At 34.9% G+C, this 13,677-nt stretch overlaps 1 pseudogene; it reads right to left on the reverse strand.

Annotated features, from left to right (window-relative positions):
• The window catches only part of LOC107600800 (cytoplasmic dynein 2 heavy chain 1-like), a 46,065-nt pseudogene that overhangs the window by 13,542 nt on the left and 18,846 nt on the right, over window positions 1-13,677 (reverse strand).

Consider the following 13,677-nt stretch of genomic DNA (forward strand, 5'->3'; position numbering starts at 1 on the left):
AAAATTAAAAGAAACAATACATCAATATGTTCTCTAAATGCAAACGTCTACACAATGAGAATACAACTTCCAACCTATATTATACTATTATAGTTTCTATTACTATTTTGAATACATTTTTATTTGTATATTATCTATTTTCATTTCAATTTATTTGTGTTTGTCAGTTTCTTTTTCTTTTTCTAATGTCTATATAATGTTTAGATATTTTAGTACATTAAGTCAAAGTAAATGAAAATGAAAAATACTGAATAAAAAAAAGTTAAACTTTTTATATTTTCATTCAGTTTTTAGTTTTCCATTTCTCTGTATTAACATCTTCATTTTGCACCTCAAATGTATCTTGATTGAAGATACATTTACATTTTTATCACAATTTTAATTTGGGATAAAATTGACAGTAGTTCAAAGCTTCCACTTTGTTTGATATCACAAGTAAAAAGCACAAAGCTCATTTTGATTATTGAATAAGAAGCATGCTAAAATGAATGTTTAATGTAGGGATGCACCGATACAACTTTTTTCAGAACAAGTCCGATACCGATACTTTCATTTGTGGTACTCACCGATACCTGTATTTTCACAGCATTTGTAATTTTTTTTAAATATTGGGTACAGAAACAAAATAATAGTAATAATAATAATAATAATGATTCATGTTAGTTGGCTTCATTTAGCAAACAGATATTACCTTCAGTTATTTCCACACTTAATTATACCTGTTAAAATGTATTGTATAAGCTTTTGTTACTTTCCCTGTTCATTTTATTCAGTTTTTAGTTTTCCATTTCTCTGTATTAACATCTTCATTTTGCACCTCAAATGTATCTTGATTGAAGATACATTTACATTTTTATCACAATTTTAATTTGGGATAAAATTGACAGTAGTTCAAAGCTTCCACTTTGTTTGATATCACAAGTAAAAAGCACAAAGCTCATTTTGATTATTGAATAAGAAGCATGCTAAAATGAATGTTTAATGTAGGGATGCACCGATACAACTTTTTTCAGAACAAGCCCGATACCGATACTTTCATTTGTGGTACTCACCGATACCTGTATTTTCACAGCATTTGTAATTTTTTTTAAAATATTGGGTACAGAAACAAAATAATAGTAATAATAATAATAATTATAATAATATGATTCATGTTAGTTGGCTTCATTTAGCAAACAGATATTACCTTCAGTTATTTCCACACTTAATTATACCTGTTAAAATGTATTGTATAAGCTTTTGTTACTTTCCCTGTTCATTTTAATGGAACATTAGAGCTGCTCCATTGCAGCAGCTCAATATACTGTAATCACGAAACGTTTTCCTAAAAAATGCAGAGAACCACTCATTATACATTATACGAGTACTATTTTGGTGATGTAATTTGCGTCACGCGCAGTGTACACAAACCCTCGTGTACGAGTAAAAACTGAAGTATACTTTGGCTTTAAAGCAAGCTAAACATACGCAGCGCGCACACGTTTGTATTGGTGCAGAATGAGAGAGACACTTACAGCCTAGTGCATTTCACCCAGTCTGCTAGTTTCACTTCTGCTTTTAATAAAGTTATGTATGCTTGACGTTTAAAATAAATGCTGTTTATAGTGAATGCCCCTATCATTTTTGTTTGTTTTATATTTACGATTTAGTTTTAATCCAAATGCATGCGCTAATGGAGCGAACAGCAAATAAAATCATGCAACAGAAGTGCGCGCTCTCGGACTCTCTCTCGCTCTCCTTACTGTCAAATAACTTTTGTAAATTGTGCATTGTTTTACTTACTTGCTTTTGACATATCCGACCGAACTACAAACTTTTCAGTGATGTCTGTGAGATATTCTCTCGACAATCTCGTGCATCTATGCAGCCGTATCTATACTTCATAGACATCCTTAATCTCTAATAACTCAATTCTACTCTCTGTTGTTCTGTTTTCAGTGTTTCTTTTTCTGGACACAGCTTTATTCACACGCTGTTTGGTATCAGCTTTTGGTATCGGGGCATTTTTATGAGTACGAGTACGAGTACAGGAGCGCAGTATCGGTATCGGTACATCCCTAGTTTAATGAAGTTTTGTTGATGCATCAACCAAAAACAGCATACAGTAGATTAAAAATTCAATTTTGGGATTTAAGAATCAATATTGGTTTATTAAAAAGAGAATACATTATATTTGACACACACTGACCTCATAAGTGACCTTCAGGCTGGACTGGAGCAGTATGGGAGTGAACTTCGCATGAACCTCAGCAGTCAACCAGAATCTGAAGTCGGCTTTGGGTTTCATACTGTTGAGCTCCTGCACACACACACACGCACGCACGCACGCACGCACACACACAGGGCAGGGAAGGTTACTTTTAAAATGTATTTCACTACAGATTACAAAGTACAAGCTTTAAAAAGTAATCAGTAATTTATTTCGTTATATTACTCAGCTTTAGTAACTTAATCTAAATACTTTAGAATACTTAAGCTATGTAACACAAAGGAACATATTAACTTGATGTCTTGTTTTTATGCTTTCCAACTCTAAATAAAAGTGACATCTACCAGTGATAAGATTTGCATTTTACCAGTTTTCTTTGCATTTTATTTTTAACAACATCAGTTTTCCACAGCATTTATTTTATCAACAACAAAAAAAATGTTACGTCATTTAAATCTACCAATCAATATAAATTCAATTTGAATACAACGAATGGAATTCCATGTTGTTTCATACTGCATTCCAAGCTTCAAAGCGAATCCAAACACATAATAAAAGTAGCCAAAACAACTGGCACAGTTATACAATAGATTTTTTTAATGAATGGACCAAACTTTAAGAGATGATAATCCTCTCTATGGAGAAGCGATCGGCACAAAAGAATCGCCGAGTCAAAATTGACAGGGCTTGTTTCCCAAAGCAAAGGTATACCTGTATACCTAAAAGTGCCAGCGGGTAAATTTTACCCACGCACATGACAGCTGTTTTTAAATGGCTAAAGAACATATTATTTCACTGTATTGTGCTACTGTCTTCACAAAGAAGTGTCTAGAGCAGGGGTGGCGAACGTCGGTCCTGGAGAGCCACAGCCCTGCAGAGTTTTGCTTCAACCCTAATCAAACACACCTGAACAAGGCAGGTGAGTTTTAATTAGGGTTGGATTAGATTTTATTTTCATATTTTGTTTAATTTAAATTTTATTTCAAGTTTTAGTAATTGATGTTTCTATTTTTTATTGTTTTTTTTTAATGTCTACATATTTTTTTATTCAGTTTTAGTTTTTAGTCTTATTTTATTAATTTTCTGTTATTTTAGTACTTCAACTTAACGCTGCCTTGACAGCTATAGCTGAAATGAGTGTGTTTGTGTGTGCGTGTTTATGTGATTTATGAGGACACAAATTCGCATAATGACGGGTATGACAGACATATTACAATGTGAATGTGGTTTATGAGGATGTCCCCGTAATTCAAAAGGGTTAAAATAAAAAAAACACTAAATGGTGTTTTTTTGAAAATCAAAAAAATTTCCTTTGAGTGGTAGGTTTAGGTGTAGGGTTGGTGTTGTCCCTGTAAACCATAAAAACCAACGCGAGTGTGTGTGTGTGTGTGTGTGTCGAACCTCACGGTAGTTTTCTCGCCCCACGATCTGACTGGCGAGTTCCAGGAGCTCCTGAGATGGATCCACGCCGGCAGAGATGATCAGTAAGACAGGCTCAGACTCTCTCCATACAGACGCTTCAGATTCAGTGGAGGAGGAGACAGTTCCCTCATCCCTGCACACACACACACACACACGTTAGTTCACAGACAGATTGACAAACTGAAGTAGACAGACATGTTGTCCTCTAGGTAACTCAGATACAGACAGACAGGTACACGGTATTTATTGATCTGTCAGATGACACTGTACACAGATGATATTCAGATGTATCTTCAGTACTCTGTAAGATCCAACTCTCCTCTCCACACGACTGTGAGCTTCTGCAGGGTTTCCACAAGAACAATTATCCAGCCCAGTGTGAGTTATTTGTACAGCACATATCACGCTCACTGGTGAGTCAAAGACTTTTACACAGCCATCATAAAGAAAAAGAAAAAAGAAGGGGAAAAAAGGAAATAAAAATAATAGAATTTTAATAATAATTTAAGAATGAAGAATAAAATATTAAATGCAAGTTTAATTTTATTAATTACTGAATTTTATTTTTTTATTACTTATTTTAATTATTTATTTTATTCTTACAACATATCAATGTTGTCATCACTGTTAAACAAAACTGAAAATATAGAAAATTATTTTTGGTTATTGAAACCTGAAATAAATTTTAATTAAAATATTTTTTTTTTTAAATCTCACCATACTACATTTTTAACAAAAATTTGAAATGTTGACTTGGCAACAAATTGAAATGTTGAAATACTAAAATTAATCAAATTAATTAAATGAAAATACACAACAAAATTACTAAAACTTAAAGTGAGATTAAAATGAAAAGTGAAAATATAAAAATGAAATCCAATTCAAAACATTAATAAATATTAGTATAATAAATAGCGTTTATTAATATTATTCATTAGAATCTATTTAGGCAGCCATTCTAACTTAAAAAGGGATTCAAATGAATAAAATGTTTATCCGTTTCCCTTTCTCTGTAAATGAGCACCTATCACAGACATTGGTTCTTTTATATAAAACGACAATGACCACAGTCTAAGCCAAACTCCAAGAGAACACTTTTAGAGAGAAAAAAATTCTCTTTTCCCATTTTTCTAAAATTACAGTCTAACCTAACCCTGAGAGAAAACTTTTTTTATAAAAAAAAAAAATTATTATGAATCATTTTTAATCACAGTCTAAACCAAACTGAGAGAACATAAAAAACTAAATAGATTTTGTTTAATTATGAATCATTTTTCAAAATGAGGACATTCCCTCATAACTTCTCAAGACAATTTTGTTTGCAAACTACAGCTATACACACACACGCACACACACACACACACACACACAATGCGGCACATCGTTGTCATTCTAGTCGAGCTCTGCACTCTTGAGAGCGACCGAATATCTTCAAGCCACCTTACATTTAATTTCCATAGCAACCACGAGAACAGGCCAGCACACAGATATTCTACTCCGCAGAGCAGGTTTAACCGGGACAACACACACACAGACACACACACATATCTATTCTACTCCGCAGAGCAGGTTTAACCCGTAAAACACACACACACCCACACATCTATTCTATTCCCCACAGCAGGTTTAACCTCGACAACACACACACAGACACACACACATATCTATTCTACTCCGCAGAGCAGGTTTAACCCGTAAAACACACACACACCCACACATCTATTCTATTCCCCACAGCAGGTTTAACCTCGACAACACACACACAGACACACACACATATCTATTCTACTCCGCAGAGCAGGTTTAACCCGTAAAACACACACACACCCACACATCTATTCTATTCCCCACAGCAGGTTTAACCTCGACAACACACACACAGACACACACACATATCTATTCTACTCCGCAGAGCAGGTTTAACCCGTAAAACACACACACACCCACACATCTATTCTATTCCCCACAGCAGGTTTAACCTCGACAACACACACACAGACACACACACATATCTATTCTACTCCGCAGAGCAGGTTTAACCCGTAAAACACACACACACCCACACATCTATTCTATTCCCCACAGCAGGTTTAACCTCGACAACACACACACAGACACACACACATATCTATTCTACTCCGCAGAGCAGGTTTAACCCGTAAAACACACACACACCCACACATCTATTCTATTCCCCACAGCAGGTTTAACCTCGACAACACACACACAGACACACACACATATCTATTCTACTCCGCAGAGCAGGTTTAACCCGTAAAACACACACACACCCACACATCTATTCTATTCCCCACAGCAGGTTTAACCTCGACAACACACACACAGACACACACACATATCTATTCTACTCCGCAGAGCAGGTTTAACCCGTAAAACACACACACACCCACACATCTATTCTATTCCCCACAGCAGGTTTAACCTCGACAACACACACACAGACACACACACATATCTATTCTACTCCGCAGAGCAGGTTTAACCCGTAAAACACACACACACCCACACATCTATTCTATTCCCCACAGCAGGTTTAACCTCGACAACACACACACAGACACACACACATATCTATTCTACTCCGCAGAGCAGGTTTAACCCGTAAAACACACACACACCCACACATCTATTCTATTCCCCACAGCAGGTTTAACCTCGACAACACACACACAGACACACACACATATCTATTCTACTCCGCAGAGCAGGTTTAACCCGTAAAACACACACACACCCACACATCTATTCTATTCCCCACAGCAGGTTTAACCTCGACAACACACACACAGACACACACACATATCTATTCTACTCCGCAGAGCAGGTTTAACCTGGACAACACAAACACACACACACATCTATTCTGTCTCAGACAGCGGGTCCGGCCCGTAACAGCCGTTAAATGACTCTGCAGCTTAGCGTCACTTGTAAGCGGATTAGAAACAAAGATCCATTAGCATTTTGAGTTAGCGTACACACAGTGACTCAGCGTCAGACATCAAACTCTCTCTCTCTGAGGAACACCGTTAAGACTCTGGAAAGCATTCGAAAGTCTTTCAACTGGATCCAACGTGAACAACCGCCAAACAGCCAATGAGAGTGAAAGTTGGCCTTAGTGAGTAAATAAAAGCGGAGGTAGCGGCCAGTTGGAACGGCAGCATAAGAAGAGCGTGACCTTCAGTGACGCCAGCCAATACATCACAGAGATACAGCAGACTGAAGAAAAGATCAGAGGCTGAAAACACAAGCTCAAGCGCTCTCATTATCACCAATGAAGCCGTCTGTCTGCTCGAAAATACCACGGTATTACTGCTACTGCAGAATCACTGCTGTGAAAATGAAAGAAGATGAAATTAGAAATTGTAAGAAGTTACTCAGGTAACACTTCACAATGAGATTCAAAATAAAATATGCTCAAATTAGATTCCTCAAAATAAAATAAAATACATACGTTAATTTAATAAAAAAAGAAAAGAAAGTTTAAAAGTTCTTCAAGTTTAAAATATTGGCAGATGAATTGGTCTGTCTGGTATAACTGTACTTACAGTATTATCTTAAAGTGATGAATAAATAAATAAATACATTTCTTGAAATGTTAAATGTTATAATAAGGTTTATTTAAAAAATGAACCATGAAATGTTAAATGTTACAAATTAGGTTCCAAATAAATGAGAAAAATTCTCAAATAAAATAATGCTATTTATGCATCTTTAAATGTTAAGTGTTTTAATAAGGCTCATAATAAAATAAATGTATACAATGCAATTAAAATAAAATAAAAAAACAAATTGTTAATTCATAAAACCTGAAATGTTAAATGTAACGAAATCTTGATATTTAAATAAAAAAAAATGAATATATAAAAATAAAATAATTCAAAATAATACTAAATATATACTTTAATGGTATTTATTAATAGTATTTATTACAATTGATTCACAAGACTCAGACAGCCAGTCCAGCCCATTAAATTGACTATTAAAGCTGAATTTAATAAAAAAATTGATCAAAATTGATAAAAACGGAAAGAAAAATTCATTAAGCATCGTATAAATGAGCTTCAGCATTCCCTGGTTTGCCCTAATATGGTAGGAGGAGCAGTCACATGACATTTCCGGCTCAGGTGATTGGCCGCTAAGAGTTAACAGATCTCTCTCCAGGTTCAGTATATCAGAACTCTGAGGGCATGAAGTTCAATTCAGACCCTTCAAAGCGCAGAGGTTTCCTCCCACAGGAGTCTGTCGTGACTCATGTTTAGAGTCAGAGTAATTCTTCAGGACGCGTACGCCGGTGCCATGGGAAAAGGTCTTCTGCTAGTCAGGACGGATTTAAAGATTTACTGAGTTCTGCTTTAATTCCTAATGACGCGGCATTAGAGCTAATGGAGGCAGAACGGACATTACTATTCATGAGGAATGTTATTATTTATTTTACAGATATAATCATTATAGCATTAGCGTAACCCACAAAACCCATTTGAAAATAAAATAACAAAAACAACTGATATCGTTTGAAATGTTAAATGCTATAAGGTTAATAAAAAACTAAATATTAAATGTTATAATATGTCTCATTATAAAAAAAGAAATAAAAATAAAATAAAATGTGTTCATTTATATTTATAACAACTTGAAATATTAAATGTTAAAATATGGTTCAAAATCAAACAGAAATAAAATTAGTTAATAAAAATAAAAAAATGAGCGTTATCAATAGTATCAGTGTAACCCTACGAACCAATTCAACTGTACAGTAAATACAAATACATTATAGTATATAAAATAATAAAATGTGAATTTATGTTAATTAACATGAAATGTTAAATGTTATAATAAGGTTCATAATAAAAAATATATATATTTACAATTCAATGTTAATTGTTATAATATGGTTCAAAATCATTTAAAATAAAATGAAATAAATAAAGGTTTATTTACTTCCATAGAACAATTACCACCAGAAGTTTAACTAGAAAGAAAAACTATTTTTTTCCCACTTTTATAGTGACTGATTTATAGTGGCTCAGATGTATTAAAGATTTAGCCAGTTCTGCTTCAGTTCTGTTAATGGCAGTGGAACAAACATTATTATTCATGAGGAATGTTATTTATTTTAGTGTGGTATTATTGCATCAGCGTGACCCTCTGAACACATTCCATCAAACCATCTACAGTCTGTGTGCGAGAAAAGAGTGAACGGAGTGACGCAGCGTCTTCAGACAAGCTGCTCTTCACATTTACAGCTCATATACTGTGAGTCAAAACGCAGAAAAATAGTGAACAGGTAGAAAAAGAGAAAAAAAGACAAAAACAGACGACAGAGGGACAGAAGGACCCCTGTGTGAAGGGTAATTGACACCGTAAGGTGTTTCGAACACTGAAGAACGTCCTGTGTGTGTGTGTGTGTGTGTGTGTGAGAGAGAGCCTCAAGGGAGACGGCTACTCAGTGTGTGTGTGTGTGTGTGTGTGTGTGTGTGTGTGTCGTCTTTGACCCGGACATGTCGAGCCTCTGCCGGCTCTTCAGGAGAAACTGTGTGTCTGTGCTGTTTATGGGAAAATCTACAGTTCTGATTATCTCCACGGAAGCGAGACGGCGTCCACTGGAAAACCATCAGGAGATCTGCCAGCCTCCATCACACACACACACACACACACACACACACAACCTGCATTCCCCATCAAACACTGAGATTCAGCCAAGTAGAACTATTAGAAACTCATGCTAACTTCTACAATCCAGAGGCAGTTCTTAAAGGAACACACACTCTAAATTAGCCTGGGATTTTTGAATGTTGTTGAAAGAAGTCTCTTCTGCTCACCAGGCAAGGGTTACGACAGTTAACTAAATCTGAAACCGAAACTAAAATTAAAACCATTAAAGGAACATTTTCATTACTAGAAATAATATGAACGTTTACCAAAATAAAGTAAAACATTAAAAAGCTTTGTATTTCTCATTTTAGTTTAATTTGATGTACAGAGAGAGACTCACGGGGGGGATCACAGTGTGTGTGTGTGTGTGTGTGTGTGTGTGTGTGTGTGTGTGTGTGAGAGAGAGACCCTCGAGGGAGATGGACTCAGTGTGTGTGTGTGTGTGTGTGTGTGTGTGTGTGTGTCGTCTTTGACCCGGACATGTCGAGCCTCTGCCGGCTCTTCAGGAGAAACTGTGTGTCTGTGCTGTTTATGGGAAAATCTACAGTTCTGATTATCTCCACGGAAGCGAGACGGCGTCCACTGGAAAACCATCAGGAGATCTGCCAGCCTCCATCACACACACACACACACACACACACACACAACCTGCATTCCCCATCAAACACTGAGATTCAGCCAAGTAGAACTATTAGAAACTCATGCTAACTTCTACAATCCAGAGGCAGTTCTTAAAGGAACACACACTCTAAATTAGACTGGGATTTTTGAATGTTGTTGAAAGAAGTCTCTTCTGCTCACCAGGCAAGGGTTACGACAGTTAACTAAATCTGAAACCGAAACTAAAATTAAAACCATTAAAGGAACATTTTCATTACTAGAAATAATATGAACGTTTACCAAAATAAAGTAAAACATTAAAAAGCTTTGTATTTCTCATTTTAGTTTAATTTGATGTACTAAAATAAAACTGAAATAAAATTTATTTTATATATATATATATATACTAAAATTACACTAAAAACGACATAAAAATTACAAAAAAAGAACAAAATTTCCAAAACTTTTAACTAAAATTAAAATAAAAAACTAAATATGGAATTAAAACTGAATCAAAAATACAGTAAAGAGTAATAGTATGAAATATTATTATAATTCAAAATAACTGTTGTCTATATGAATATGTCAAAATGTAATTTATTTCTGTGATCAGATCATCAGATCAGTGTCACATGATCTTCAGAAATCATTCTAATATGCTGATTTGCTGCTCAAGAAACATTTCTGATTATTATCAGTGTTGAAAACAGTTGTGCTGCTTCATACTTTTGTGAAACTGTGGTACATTTTATTTGTCATGATTCTTTGATGAACAGAAAGTTCAAAAGAACAGCATTTATTTGAAATAGAAATCTTTTGTAACATTATAAATGCCTTTGCTGTCACTTTTAATCAATTTAACGAATCCTTACTGACGCATTAGTAGTGCATATCAACAGTAGAACACAAAAAGTGAATTCTATCAACGTTTTCACAAACTGTAGTCATTTTGACTGGTAATTTCTATTTAACTCTGAATATTCCTTGCAAGGGGAATAGGGCGAGTTACATTGAATGTGCTCTGCATTTTCCAGTGAAAAGCGCTCGCATGCAGGCAGTTGAAGCAATGAGGTTTGCTCTGGCATCATTACCGCGGTCAGCTACATCAAACCGAGACCGCAGACAGCACGACTCTTGTCAGCACCGATCGCATAACAGTTAAAAATATATTGCAGGCCCTCTTTCCTCATCTCGTTCTTGTCCTCCTCCTCTCTTCCTCCACTAAAATCAATAGTGTTTGGAAAAATGAATTATAGCGTACACTGGAAACACTAATCACTGACTAACCGATGGTTCGCCCTTGGACTAAATGGCTTGCATACTAAACCACAGTAGCTGGCAAACAAGCCATTTTATTTGCTAATTAGGCAATTAATTTTACTGAATGTGGCTGCAGAAGTGCTGGTGATGGCAAAACTGCTGTATTATCAGTAATGAGACCCGTGCATGTGTGTGTTTGTGTGTGTAAGAAAGAGAGAAAGGTAGAGAGGGAGACGGTGGGAGTGTTTGGAACGAGGGCTGCTGTTCACACTGATGATTTGTGAGCTCAAAGCGCTGCTGTTTCCAGGTTACACATCACCCACCATGAATCCCAAACACAGCGTTTATGCCAGCTGTCTGAGGGTTTGGGTAACATCCACTGAAAACAAAGGGTCCACAAGTTTCACCAGAAGCAAGGTCAAAAATGTACACACCTGACAATGATAAAAAAATTCCAGAAATACTTCTTGTCAGTCCATGAATAGATAGATAGATAGATAGATAGATAGATAGATAGATAGATAGATAGATAGATAGAGAGAGACCTATATAATATTTATTATTATTATTTATAGAAAATATAAACAAAAAATATGTCAAATAAATGTAAAAATTAGATTAGATTTCTTTAACATAAAAAATATATAAACCATGTCATATGTAATTTATTTTTATTACAGAAAAATATTTAAAATAAAATAAATTAGAAAATACCACATAATATGAAACAACTACATTATAAAATTATATAAATAATAAATTATTATAATTATACATAATTATATAAACCATGTCATAAGTATTATGAAGTTATTTTTAAAAATGTCAAAAAATAACATATACATACACAAATTAAGTCATAAATAAAATGAAATGTATGAAGTGATACTTTGCAGTTCACTCTCTCTCTCTCAATATATATATTTATATTTATTATATAAATAATTTTTACAGAAAATAATATAGAAAATCTTTTGAATAAAATAAACCATTTTAAATAAATTTGTCGATTTTAAATAAGAGAAATATATGAAACTACATTTAGCGATATTTTTATAAAAAATAATAATAATACATTTTATTTAAAATTTTACAAATATTTATATTTTATATATAAAATAATTATTAAAATGACAGTATATTATATATTCATATTAAAATAGAATGTGAAACTATATTATGTATTATTTTTTATTTCTACCTCTAACCTTCTGTAACCTTTAAGACTGGAGAAACCGCGAGTGTAAAATCTGATCGATCAGCACTAACAGGTAATGGAGTGAGTCAGGGCTTTGGCTCAGGACTGATTCCATTTGATATTGAAATGTACAAATAGCCAAATCGATCCGAACAACCTCATCTTGTGTCTGAATCCAGACTCAGTTGCACTCCTGACGGAAGGGCTGCTGCCTGCTAACATGATCTAAACTAAAACTGTAAAGTTATTAGATGAATGCATCTCTACAAGGATTGCTTAGACAGCTTAAACGTTTAGCGCACAAACCTACGATTAAAAATCAGCTCCAGAGTTTCAGACTCACAGCTGATGAATTGAAAGAGAAAAGTTGAGGATTTTAAAAACAAGTTTCTGTCAAGAGTTCAATTGCTAGTCCACCAATAAATCTCTACAAATGAGGCAAACTGCTGTTTGAGGACATAAGATATAAAGTCCAAGCATGAATGGATAATCGTAATGGATATCCAAAAAAACACCATCAGCCCATCAAATTCCTCAAAATCATGAGCAGAAGCGAGACATCAGCGGCTCCCTCTGCTGGCAGAGCTTCACACTGACTCCTTCTTCTACAGTACAAGCAGTTTATGCATAGCAGCCCAAAAGTGCACTATAGTGGAGTGATATTATGTGATATACTCGTGTGTGTTTGCGTTCTCTGTTCTCTGGTTTTGTTGTATTAGGGCTTGTTTTGTTTTGTGTGTGTGTGTGTGTGTGTGTGTGTGGAGATCTGCCACACACACAGACACACACAGACACAGACACACACACACACACACACACCCTGCATTTCCCATCAAACACTGAGATTCAGCCAAGTAGAACTATTAGAAACTCATGCTAACTTATTCTACAATCCAGAGGTAGTTCTTAAAGGAACACACACTCTAAATTAGCCTGGGATTTATACTTATACAATGTTGCAGGTGAAGGAGATGGATGTTGTGTTTGCTCAGGTTTTAATTGTGTCTCATTGCAAGTGGCCCTAGAGAGCATCAATCAGCACTAATTGTGTGTGTGTGGCTTCACACTTGACTGATTTGAAAGTTATAATAAGCTGATGACTAAACCTAAATCAATATGCCTCTATCGACCACACACACACACACACACACACACACACACACGCACGCAGAGAGCGGTGCGTGAGGTATTTATAATATATCTGAAGGTTGAGTTCACTCTGTGAATCATAATTAAGCTCCAGAGAAAAGCTCGACACAAACTGATGACAAAGAGTGAGAGTCAGCCATCAGATATATATATATATATATATATA

This window comes from Sinocyclocheilus grahami, unplaced genomic scaffold (assembly GCF_001515645.1).
Source record: "Sinocyclocheilus grahami isolate Dianchi unplaced genomic scaffold, SAMN03320097.WGS_v1.1 scaffold292.1, whole genome shotgun sequence".
NCBI lineage: Eukaryota > Metazoa > Chordata > Actinopteri > Cypriniformes > Cyprinidae > Sinocyclocheilus > Sinocyclocheilus grahami.